This window comes from Ovis canadensis, chromosome 21, assembly GCF_042477335.2.
Source record: "Ovis canadensis isolate MfBH-ARS-UI-01 breed Bighorn chromosome 21, ARS-UI_OviCan_v2, whole genome shotgun sequence".
NCBI classification, from domain to species: domain Eukaryota; kingdom Metazoa; phylum Chordata; class Mammalia; order Artiodactyla; family Bovidae; genus Ovis; species Ovis canadensis.
The window spans coordinates 46,246,904-46,256,747 of record NC_091265.1 but is presented as its reverse complement, the minus strand read 5'-3'; positions in this window follow the sequence as shown (position 1 = coordinate 46,256,747).

The window sequence follows — 9,844 nt, the reverse complement described above, 5'->3', positions numbered from 1 at the left end:
AACAGTGGAGTCACCTTAAGAGATCACCAGCAGCCATGAGGGAAAGACTCAGACACTTGGAGGGATTTCTGATTTTGGAATGCAGATGCCTCTGTGCAGTGCCTTCCTCCCCCCTTCCTTCCCTCCTCACTTCCCTCCTCCCTCCCCTCGTTCCCTCTTTCCTTCCTTCCCTCCTCCTCTCCGTGCTTCCCTCTTTCCCTCCCTCCTTCCTCAGGGAAAACGGGAGAGGCTGCTGTGACTCATCGCTATCCTGAGTGGCACCTAGTTTTGCATCCCCCACGGCATCACTCACTCCCGTGTCCCCCACCCACCAGAGCTCCCGCTGCCCCAACTGAGAAGTGCATCCCGGCTGGGAAGGGGTGTCGGCATGTATGGACCCCACGAAGCCCCACACAGGAGCAAACTGGCCCCCAGTGCGTCCCCTGGCCTCATCTCCTCCCTCCACCCCCACCCGGGTACTGGCAGGGAGGAGATGGTGCTGACCCCTCCAGCTGGCAAGACGAGGGCCGCTGACACCACCAGCAGCCTCCAGTGCCTCCTTCCCCATCCTGCGGGGCCGTGAACGTTCGAAACCGGGTAGGGCATCGGAGCACCGAGCCAGTAGGCTGAAGTGAAAGCAAAACTGGATTCCTGAGAGCCGAAAAAGGAGGGACAGGCTTCCAAAATCATATTAGTCAAAAACAAACCGGATGCAGCACCTGCTGCTCCGCGCCACCTCCTCGCAAGGACGTGGGCAGGGTGGCTGTTGGTGACAGGCTTTGAGGCACTCTGACAGAAGGTACGAAATCATTGTGTACTGAAGATTGTGGTTTCGGGTCCAAGAAACCAAGTGCTTTGGACACGCTTCAGAACTGCTGGCTGTTTATCGAAGCCAGAGCAAGCCTCGGGCTCTGATGGAGCACCAAGCCCCCGGTATTAATAAGTGTTTCCATGGCACTTGATATTTTGCAATTATCTTCTCTAACACGTCTGTCTTAGCAGCAGAAGAAGGCCAAACAGAAATCCGTCTGCCCTCCTGGATGCCTGCCAGCCCTGAGGATGAGGTCTTGGCCCCATCACCCACCTTGCAGGGCCTGAGGGGTCTCTGAGTTTGCAGTCTCTTCTGCCCACTCTCAGTTACCGGCTCCATGCTCACTTCTGCTACTTCTCTGTCCACCTTTCAAGGCTAGCTCAAAACAGGCAGCATCCGCTTACTCATCCCTCCAGCACTTGTGGAGTCCTTACTGTGTGCCAGGCTCTGTTGTAGGCACTGACGACACAGCAGTAAGCAAAACAAACCACAATCCCTGTCCTCATGTAACTTACACTTAATGAGGAGGTGGATAAATAAGAAGCATATATTTAGCACCATAAATAAAAATCATGCTGGGTGAGAGATAGAGAGTACCCAGAAAGGATATCATTTATTATAAACATAGTAGTCCAATGGTCTGACATCTGAACAGAAATCGAAAGGAAATGAGGGAGTCAGGCAGGCAGGGCAAAACACCCCAGGCAGTGGGAGCAGCGGGTGCAAAGGCCCTGGGGTGGGAACACACTGAATGTTGAGAAACAGCCTGGAGGCCAGTTTGGTTGGACTGGAGCCTGTGCAGGGCATGTATTGTCATGTCGCAGATGGGGTCTGTGATGTAAAGAGCCAGTTACTCAGTCGTGTCCAACTCTTTGTGACCTCTGTGGACTGTAGCCCTCCAGGCTCCTCTGTCCATGGAATTCTCCAGGCAAGAAGACTGCAGTGGGTTGCCATTCCATTCTCCAAGGAATCTTCCCAACCCAGGGGTCAAACCCATGCCTCCTACATTGCAGGGGTATTCTTTACTGTCTGAGCCAGCAAGGAAGCCTGGTTTAAGATGCAGCTGGGCCTCTAATAAGCAGCTCCTTCTTCTTCAGCTGAACCAGCCCCACAGGACCACCCCTCTTCAAACTCCTGTGCATGCGTGCTAAGTCACTTCAGTCATGTCCGATGCTTTGAAACCCCATGGACTCACCAGAGAGGAGCTCACCAGGCTCCTTTCTTCATGAGACTTCCCAAGCAAGAACATTGCAGTAGGTTGCCATTTCCTCCTCCAGGGGATCTTCCAGATCCAGGGATGGAACCCACATCTCTTATGTCTCCTGCATTGGCAGGCAAGTTCTTTACCACTAGCACCACCTAGGAAACCCAGTGACTCATTTGGACTTTCTTGACATTTGCCTTGTGGCTTCACCAATTCACACACTTTTATTTTCTATACCCAAAGCAGATGTAGTTTCCCCAGATTTACTCCTGATTTCTGTGTCTTTCCAGAGCCCCATTGTTCTCCCACCCACCCCTCCTGTCTAACATCCTGATCATTTTTCCAACATGCCCCTGAAAGGAAATGTGGAAAAAACCACACCTCATCAGTCATAGGTCCCTGTGAACCCACCTGGGTACTCAGAAACCTCTTCATTTTCAGTTCTAACGTCAGTCAGACAATGGTTCCACTGTTCAAATTAACCCTAAAGACGAATCCATTGAGAGGTCATTTTTTCACTTAAGAGTCATTGATTAATCAATTAACTTAAAAAATATATCTATTCTGCTGGGGAACAAAAGGTGAATGAGACGGGTCCCCTCAACAAGCACCAAGTCTAGTAGACATTCAATAAGAAAAGAAGTAAATGTTAACACAAGAATACAAAAAGGGATATGAGAGATCAGAGGATGAAGCAATTAATTTTCCATTAATTTCTTCCCAGAGAAGACAGGGAAGGCTTTCTAAGGAGAGTGACTTTGTAGGTAGGTAAGCAGGATGCATAGGAGTTTTACCAGAGAGGGGAGTGAAGGACCTCAGAACCGAGCTTCTCAACTGGGGCTGATTTCGCTTCCCGGGGTGACTGATAATGTCTGGAGAGGTTTTGGCTGTTGTGGCTGAGTCAGTGATGTTCCTGGCCTCCACTGGGTCAAGGTCAGGGATGTTGGTAAGCATCCTACATACAGTGTACACAATATGTGTGTGTGTGTCATTTGCTCAGTTGTATCTGACTCTTTGTAATCCCATGGACTGTAACCCACCAGGCTCCTCTGTCCATGGACTTCAGGCAAGAATCCTGGAGTGGGTAGCCATTCTCTTCTCCACAGGATCTTCTCAACCCAGGGATTGAACCCGGGTCTCCTGCATTGCAGTTGGATTCTTTACCATCTGAGCCGCCAGGGAAGCCTACAGTGTACGGAATAGTCCCCAGCCCAAATGCCAGCTGTGCTGAGGCTGAGCGACTCCGCATTAGAAGTAAAGAGGACAACGTGTGAAAGGGCATCAAGCCGTACAAGGGTCGGGAAAATCTACAGAACAGTAGAAGAAGTGCAAGTATGAAACAGAAAGCTGGAGTCAGTGGAGGCCATGGCCAGAGATGGTGCCGGGAAGGTAGGTTAGAGCCGGAGAGAAAAGACTCAACAGCCCGGACTATGAAGTTTGGCTCCTGGATAACAAGGGCCAATTATGAGAGGCTGAAATAGGTGAGAACAGCAGCTGCCAGTTTTGGAGCCTCTACTTGGCTGGATGCTTTGCCACATTACCTCTCATTCTTAAGAAAGAGACAGAGAAACCCAGAGGGCAGGTATTGTTATTTCTACTTTACAGATGAGGAGACAGGGAAGTCACTGCTCAGAAAACAGAAGCCGCTTGCTCAAGGCCAGCCACAGGGACAGTTACAATAAAGGATTTTGATCAAAGTGAGATCTACCCACCTCCTGTGCCAGTAACCTCACAGGCAAAGCAGCCTCTCCCAGTCTGACCTCCTCCGTTTTGCTAGAGCCTTCCAGCCCCTGGGGTGTAACCACAGGGCTCTGAACTCCCCGAGCTGAACAAAAGCCTTCTGAAGGAAGGGAAGCCTGGCTAACACAGGCACGCACTTGGGACGCCAGTGACATCATTCCGTTCTTTCTACATGCTGGCCTATTTTGCATCACAGGAAATATGCATGAATAATCTGTAGAGAACAACTGAGCATCTGAGAATCTTTCCTTCTTTTCCTTTCTCTTTCTTCCTGCCTCCTGCCCTCCCTTCTTTTTTTCTTTTCTTCCTCTCTTTATTTTTCTTTCTTTCCTTCTTTTCTGTCTTCCTTTCTCTTTCTCTCTCTCTTCTCCCTCTCTCCCTCCCTCCTTTCCTCCTTCCCTCCTGAAACAGTGTTTTTGGCACCCTAGGACTATTCACCAGAAACCATCTGCTTTCCTCCTGAGCATGTAACCTGCTGATATTTCCTGGCCCCCTTGTGGCCAAAGGACAGAATTTCGGCCAATGAGATCTCGGTACAGTGGGCTGTACCTCACCTTGGTATGGCCCTTAGAAGTGACCCTTCTGCTATTCTTGCTCCCTCACCCCATCTGCTGCGCACAGAGGATGCGGAGGGTACAGAGCTCAGTGCAGACCAGGAGAGAAAGAACACAGGCCCTGGGATCCAAGATAACCTGCCAACCAGTTACCTCCTAATTGGGCTTGATGTGAATGGCAAGTTTTTATCGCATCAAGCAACTGAGATTTGGAAGTTTGTTTCAGTAGCTAGATTTGCTTGCCTGACCTAATGCCGGGAACATGGATGATGTGGGAATGACATAGGACTGAGTTCAAAATTCAAACAAGTGGCTTCTGGGGCAGAGTCCAGAAATAGGCAGGGACGACAGTCATCCGGGAATCAGAAACCTCGGAAATGTCTGCCTCACCATCTCTAGTATGCGGCTCTGATATCACATTACCCCTTAGAGCCGATCAGAACCAGGGGGCTCAGCGGTAAAGAATCCACCTGCCAACACAGGAGAGGCAGGTTCGATCCCTGGGTTGGGAAGATCCCCTGGAGAAGGGAATGGCAACCCACTCAAGTATTCTTGCCTGGAGAATCCCATGGACAGAACAGCTTGGAGGGCTACAGTCTGTGGGGTCACAAAGAGTCATACATGACTGAGTAGACACACACACACACAGAAGAACACATTTTAGGCAGAAAGATGGAGAAACTGCAAAAGACAAGTGCCCCTTGGTGAATCCACATGGCCGAGGCGCCTGCCTGGCAGCTCAACTTAATGACTTCTGCTCACTTCTGGGGGCCTTGCCTCCTTACAAGGGAGGCTGGGAAACATCACCCTTTTACTTGGCATCTTTCATCCCAGGATAACATCAGGGTTCTGTTTGTAAGGAAGAAGGGAGGATGGATACCGGGTGGGAAACTAGGAATCTTTTAAAAGAAGGGAGGGGATGGTGGATTGTGAATCAGAACACACTGCCTGGACTGGTTATATGACGCTGGCTTCCCCTTTATGTGATGGACTGTTTCTGGCTTCGGCAGCCTTGGGGGGGATCAAGGCTCTGTGGGTGTCTGAAATGGCTCTGCCCCAGAGGGGAGCCACCCCCACCTCCCTTTGTTGATTGCCTCCAAAATGGTTCTGCCTCTGTCTCCTCAGCCTCCCTCAGCCCAAACCCTCTGCACGCTCGCTCCCCCTCCCGCAGAAGATGCTGCCGCCTCTGCCTTAGTGCCCCTTTCAGCAGCATCTCCCAGGGCGGCAAGCAGCACCATGTGCAAGGGCTCCCGAGCGCCCACTGCTTCTCCCCCTCGGCAGTTAACACCAGAAAAACACACATTCTCCTGCCATCAGGCCAAGCCTGTTTCCAAGTCCTATGTGGAGTCAGCGCCGCGCTCTCTGTCTCTCCTGCTTGGTGTTACTAAACGCAGTTCCCCTGGGGCACTGGGCAGAGACCTGCAGGGAGACATCAACACAAATTAACCTTGAACATAGGTGTGGGGGTGAAAAGCAGCTTTACCAAGCTGAGAATTATAAAGGGCCAGTAATCACCCCTTTGATGTTCTCACTTTGGGGTGCCGCATGGAAAAAAAAAAAAAACCCTGTGCTGTATTTTCCAACTTGCTTACAGGACTCACTGAGGTTGATTAAACCCTCTTCTCCTGCCTCCACGCCTAGCAGCAACAGGAAAGAGGCAAGCTGAAGAAATGGAAATCAGTCTGCCCTGGCGTTGGTGCCCTGGGAAGCAGGCAGGGGAAGGGCCTCTTAAGTCAGCAACGCAGTGACCTTGAGCCAAAGCTGGCTTCTGGTGCCCTGGCACTGGGCACCCAAGTGCTGGGACTTTAGAAACAGGCTTTGCATAGTTCAGTATATAATTCAGTGCCTTCACAGCAGGGCAAACTGTCTCTTTCTGTTTTCCTCTACTTCTATCTCACTGAGTCTATTTTCTTCCTCTCCCTCTTTATTTTATTATTATTATTTTGGCTGCCAGGACTCTAGATCGCATGGGCTCAGTAGTTGCAGCCCACAGGCTTAGTTGCCCCCAGGCATGTGGGATCTTAGTTCCCCAACCAGGGACTGAACCCACATCCCCTGCATTCGAAGGCAGATTCTTAACCGCTGGACTGCCAGGGAAGTCCCTCATCATCTCCCTCTTATACAAGGAATATTTTGTTCAAGATCCATCGAGGGTGTACTTCCCTCATGGCTCAGGAGTAAAGAAGCTGCCTGTGCAGGGGACATGGGTTCCATCCCTGGTCCAGGAAGATCCCACATGCTGCAGAGCAACTAGATCCATGCACCACAACTGCCGAGCCAGTGCTTGGAACCTGCCTTCAGGCCACAACTACTGAGCCGAACCTGTGCTCTGCAACAGGAGACACCAGTGCAATGGACGTCTGTGCACTACAACTAAAAAGTAACCTCCCACTCACTGCAACTGGAGAATGCACACACACAGCAATTAAAACCCAGTGCAGGGTTAAATAGATAAATGTAATTTAAAAAATAAAAAATAGTTAAAAACAAGACCCATCAAGGGCACTGTGGGCATCTAGGGCAGTGCTTCCTGATTGTTAATGTGTGCACACACCCCCGGGGGATCTTGTTAGAATGGAGATTCCAAATCAGTAGACTTGGGGCACTTCTGAGATGTGAACTCTAAAGAGCTTCCATGGAAATGCCAGTGCTGCTGGTCCTGGGACCAGCCCTTTGCCTTGGCATTGTTGGCAAATGTGCTTTTTGATTGGTTAAGCATTGAGACTTGAAGGTATGTTTGTCAGAGCATATCTGGAGCACAATCAGGATCTTGGATGGAAGACTGGGGCTTTTAGAACTACTGATCTTGCACTTAAAAGCATATGGGTCTAAGACTTAGAGGCAGGTTCAAAGGCAGAGAACTCTGCCAGACGAACCAACCCTCACCCCACATGCAAAACCGAGGAGTGCGTGAGATGGACCCATTGTTTCCAAGAGGCACCACTGACTTTACACAGGCTACGGCAGGTGACTCGTCACCGCCCAGCACAGCTGTGGAACGTCCTGCTTGCCAGTGGCCTCCTGAACAGAGGAGGCCAGAGAAGCTTGTGCTTCATTCTTTCTTTAATATCAACAAACGATTGTGTCCACAGCATCCCAAAGACTGATGTTGTTGTTCAGTCACTAAGCTGTGTCTGACTCTGTGCAACCCCACGGACTGATCGAAGACTGCCAGGCTCCTCCGTCCATAGGATTCTCCAAGCAAGAATACTGGAGTGCATGGCCATGCCCTCCTCCAGGGGATCTTCCCAACCCAGGGATCGAACCCATGTCTCTTATATCTCTTGCATTGGCAGGCAAGTTCTTAACACTAGTGCCACATGGGAAGAATCACCAGCTGTTGCTAAATGAGGGCCATGAGGAAGTGGCCCATGGATGCCTGAGTTAGGAAGGGCTCCTGGTAAGTTGGGAGTTTTACCCATACCCAGAGCTAGATTGCCCTCGGCCTTCATGTCATTAAGGCAACAGTGTTGGGGACAAGAACATTTCCCCCAGGAGAATGATTCCCGGTTATTCCAAGAAAGAAGACCTACCCCCATGACTCAGCAGAGAACAGCAAACTCTATCCACTTGTGATGTCTTTTCTCCCCAGAGATCCTGTCCCTGCGGGTGAAAGTTTACCACACTCGTTCCCCTCTGACTTATTTCTGGTCACCAGGGAGATGTGAGAGATGAGAGATTGTTTGAAAGAGGTTAATGAGCCCACAGGCTGTTTTTCCAGGGGCAGGGTTCTCTCCCTTTCTCTTTGCCTCTCCTCCTGCCTAGAAATGCTTCTTATGCAAGAGTCCTTCTCGACTAGTCTGTGAAATGCAACTCAGATTTTGACATTTCATCTTTTTACTACTTACCCCTCCTCCCCAAATGCTTTACAGGAGCTGGTAAACTATGCAAACAGGCTGCATAATTGTGTGTGAACTAGAATATACCAACTTGAATTTCAAGTGCTGGGTCACTGGCTGTGACATGAAGGTGGACAAGTTGCTTAAATCTCCCGCCCTCAGGGTCTGCATTTGTACAATGGCTGGCTCCCTGTCCACCTTAGTGTCTATGCTAACTATTGGAAGTAAGTGGTAGTCACTCAGCCGTGTCCAACTCTTTGTGATGCTATGGACTGTAGCCCGCCAGGCTCTTCTGTCCATGGAATTTTCCATGCAAGAATTCTGGAGCAGGTTGTCATTCTCTTCTCCAGGGGACCTTCCTGACCCAGGGACCACACCTGGGCCTCCTGCATTACAGGTGGATTCTTTACCATCCTAGCCACCAGGGAAGCCCAATTATTGGAAGTAATATCAGTATTTTATAATCTCTAAACCAGACTACAGAAATAAAGATTATATGTGTCAATCTCAACCTCCCAATTCCTCCCACCCAATGGATAACTAATGAGAACCTACTGTATAGCATAGGGAACTCTACTTAATGCTCTGCGGTAATCTGAATGGGAAGAAATGCAAAGGGAGGAGATATATGTAAATGTATGAATGATTCACTTTGCAGCACAGTAGAAACTAACATGCGGAGAAGAGCACCCCACTCCAGTGCTCTTGCCTGGAAAATCCCATGGATGGAGGAGCCTGGCAGGCTGCAGTCCATGGGGTCTCGAAGAGTCAGACACGACTGAGCGACTTCACTTTCACTTTTCACTTTCCTGCATTGGAGAAGGAAGTGGCAACCCACTCCAGTGTTCTTGCCTGGAGAATCTCAGGGATGGGGGAGCCTGGTGGGCTGCCGTCTATGGGGTTGCACAGAGTTGGATACGACTGAAGCGACTTAGCAGCAGCAGCAGCAGCAGAAACTAACACAACATTTTAAAGCAACCATGTCGTGTTTTCGTCACTAAGTCACGCCCAACTCTTTGTACAGAACGCATGAACTGCAGCCCACCAGGCTTCTCTATGGGATTTTTCCAGGCAAGAAAATTGGAGTGGGTTGCCAGTTCCTTCTGCAGTGAATTTTCCTGACCCAAGGGTCGAACAAACCCATGTCTCCTGCATTGGCAAGTGGGATTCTTTACCTCTGAGCTACTTTGGAAGCTTACTCCAATAAAAATTAATTTTAAACAATTTTGAAAAATGAAGATTAGCCCAAGAATACTGGAGTGGGTAGCCTATCCCTTCTCCAGCATATCTTCCCGACCCAGGAATCGAACCAGGGACTCCTGCATTGCAGGTGGATTCTTTACCATCTGAGCTAAGGGGAAGCACCAATAATAATTAAGAAGCTATAAACAAAGTTTTTATTTGTTTTGTTTTGTTTTTTAAAGGGAGGAAGCTGGTTACAAATAGCCCCAAAATTATAAAACATTATATTGAGGCATCAATATAAGAAGACAATGAGGCAGAGAAAAGGTGACGTGAGTCACGAGGTGAAGATGACAAAGTTTCCATGACAGGAGAGCTTGGTGGTGAGGGGGAGATGGCACTCAGATTCTGGGGGTGACAAGCCTCATCCCTCCATGCACACCTTTGGAGGCCACATTACAGAGTTTGCGTGTTCTTCTGAAAGACCATGAAAGTGATCAATGTGTTTCAAGCAGAGAAGTGCTTGATGACATTT